The sequence below is a fragment of the Musca vetustissima genome, unplaced genomic scaffold, assembly GCF_032173495.1.
Source record: "Musca vetustissima isolate MV318-11 ecotype Yass unplaced genomic scaffold, APGP_CSIRO_Mvet_v1 utg89158, whole genome shotgun sequence".
NCBI lineage: Eukaryota > Metazoa > Arthropoda > Insecta > Diptera > Muscidae > Musca > Musca vetustissima.
This window is the reverse complement of record NW_026883063.1, coordinates 6,075-9,111: the sequence shown is the minus strand read 5'-3', so window position 1 is coordinate 9,111 and position 3,037 is coordinate 6,075.

The following is a 3,037-nucleotide window of genomic DNA, read 5'->3' as shown; positions in this document are numbered from 1 at the left end:
AAGAAGCGTGGATTTTTTAAAGAATATATTTTCAAGGACTATCTGACCAACAAGCGTGGATTTTTTAAAGAATATTTTTTCAAGGACTATCTGACCAATAAGCGTGGATTATTCAAAGAATATTTTTTCAAGGACTATCTGACCAATAAGCGTGGATTTTTCAAAGAATATTTTTTCAAGGACTATCAGACCAAGAAGCGTGGATTTTTTAAAGAATATTTTTTCAAGGACTATTAGACCAAGAAGCGTGAATTTTTTAAAGAATATTTTTTCAATGACTGTCAGACCTAGAAGCGTGGATTTTTTAAAGATTATTTTTTCAAGGACTATCAGACCAAGAAGCGTGGATTTTTTAAAGAATATTTTTTGATGGACTCTTAGGCCAAGAAGCGTGGATTTTTTAAAGAATATTTTTTCAAGGACTATCAGACCAAGAAGCGTGGATTTTTTAAAGAATATTTTTTCAAGGACTATCAGACCAAGAAGCGTGGATTTTTTAAAGAATATATTTTCAAGGACTGTCAGACCAAGAAGCGTGGATTTTTTAAAGAATATTTTTTCAAGCACTATCAGACCAAGAAGCGTGGATTTTTTAAAGAATATATTTTCAAGGACTATCTGACCAACAAGCGTGGATTTTTTAAAGAATATTTTTTCAAGGACTATCTGACCAATAAGCGTGGATTTTTCAAAGAATATTTTTTCAAGGACTATCTGACCAATAAGCGTGGATTTTTCAAAGAATATTTTTTCAAGGACTATCTGACCAATAAGCGTGGATTTTTTAAAAAAAAATTTCAAGGACTATCCGACCAAGAAGCGTGGACTTTTTAAAGAATATTTTTTCAAGGACTATCAGACCAATAAGCGTGGATTTTTTAAAGAATATTTTTTCAAGGACTATCAGACCAAGAAGCGTGGATTTTTTAAAGAATATTTTTTCAAGGACTATCAGACCAAGAAGCGTAAATTTTTTAAAGAATATTTTTTCAAGGACTATCAGACCAATAAGCTTGGATTTTTTAAAGAATATTTTTCCAAGGACCTGCAGACCAATAAGCGTGGATTTTATTTTTTCAAGGACTATCAGACCAAGAAGCGTGAATTTTTTAAACAAATATTTTCAAGGACTATCAGACCCATAAGCGTGGATTTTTTAAAGAATATTTTTCAAGGTCTAACAAAACCATAAGCGTGGATTATTTAAAGAATATTTTTCAATGACTATCAGACCCATAAGCGTGGATTTTTTAAAGAATATTTTTCAAGGACTATCAGACCCATAAGCGTGGATTTTTTAAAGAATATTTTTTCAAGGACCATCAGAACAATAAGCGTTGATTTTTTAAAGAATATTTTTTCAAGGACTATCAGACCAATAAGCGTGGATTTTTTAAAGAATATTTTTTCAACGACTATCAGACCAATAAGCGTTGATTTTTTAAAGAATATTTTTTCAAGGACTATCAGACCAATAAGCGTGGATTTTTTAAAGAATATTTTTTCAAGGACTATCAGACCAATAAGCGTGGATTTTTTAAAGAATATTTTTTCAAGGACTATCAGACCAAGAAGCGTTGATTTTTTAAAGAATATTTTTTCAAGGACTATCAGACCAATAAGCGTGGATTTTTTAAAGAATATTTTTTCAAGGACTATCAGACCAATAAGCGTGGATTTTTTAAAGAATATTTTTTCAAGGACTATCAGACCAATAAGCGTGGATTTTTTAAAGAATATTTTTTCAAGGACTATCAGACCAATAAGCGTGGATTTTTTAAAGAATATTTTTTCAAGGACTATCAGACCAATAAGCGTGGATTTTTTCAAGGACTATCAGACCAATAAGCGTGGATTTTTTAAAGAATATTTTTTCAAGGACTATCAGACCAATAAGCGTGGATTTTTTAAAGAATATTTTTTCAAGGACTATCAGACCAATAAGCGTGGATTTTTTAAAGAATATTTTTTCAAGGACTATCAGATCAATAAGCGTGGATTTTTTAAAGAATATTTTTTCAAGGACTATCAGACCAATAAGCGTGGATTTTTTAAAGAATATTTTTTCAAGGACTATCAGACCAATAAGCGTGGATTTTTTAAAGAATATTTTTTCAAGGACTATCAGACCAATAAGCGTGGATTTTTTAAAGAATATTTTTTCAAGGACTATCAGACCAATAAGCGTGGATTTTTTAAAGAATATTTTTTCAAGGACTATTAGGCCAAGAAGCGTGGATTTTTTAAAGAATATTTTTGCAAGGACTATTGGACCAAGAAGCGTGGATTTTTTAAAGAATATTTTTTCAAGGACTATTAGACCAAATAGCGTGGATTTTTTAAAGAATATTTTTTCAAGGACTATCAGACCAATAAGCGTGGATTTTTTAAAGAATACTTTTTGAAGGATTAAAAGAAGCATCGATTTGTTAAAGAATATTTTTTCAAGGACTATTAGGCCAAGAAGCGTGGATTTTTTAAAGAATATTTTTTCAAGGACTATTAGACCAAGAAGCGTGGATTTTTTAAAGAATATTTTTTCAAGGACTATTAGACCAAGAAGCGTGGATTTTTTAAAGAATATTTTTTCAAGGACTATCAGACCAAGAAGCGTGGATTTTTTAAAGAATATTTTTTGATGGACTCTTAGACCAAGAAGCGTGGATTTTTTAAAGAATATTTTTTCAAGGACTATCAGACCAATAAGCGTGGATTTTTTAAAGAATATTTTTTCAAGGACTATTAGACCAAGAAGCGTGGATTTTTTAAAGAATATTTTTTCAAGGACTATTAGACCAAGAAGCGTGGATTTTTTAAAGAATATTTTTTCAAGGACTATCAGACCAAGAAGCGTGGATTTTTTAAAGAATATTTTTTCAAGGACTATCAGATCAAGAAGCGTGGATTTTTTAAAGAATATTTTTTGATGGACTCTTAGACCAAGAAGCGTGGATTTTTTAAAGAATATTTTTTGATGGACTCTTAGACCAAGAAGCGTGGATTTTTTAAAGAATATTTTTTGAGGGACTTTTAGACC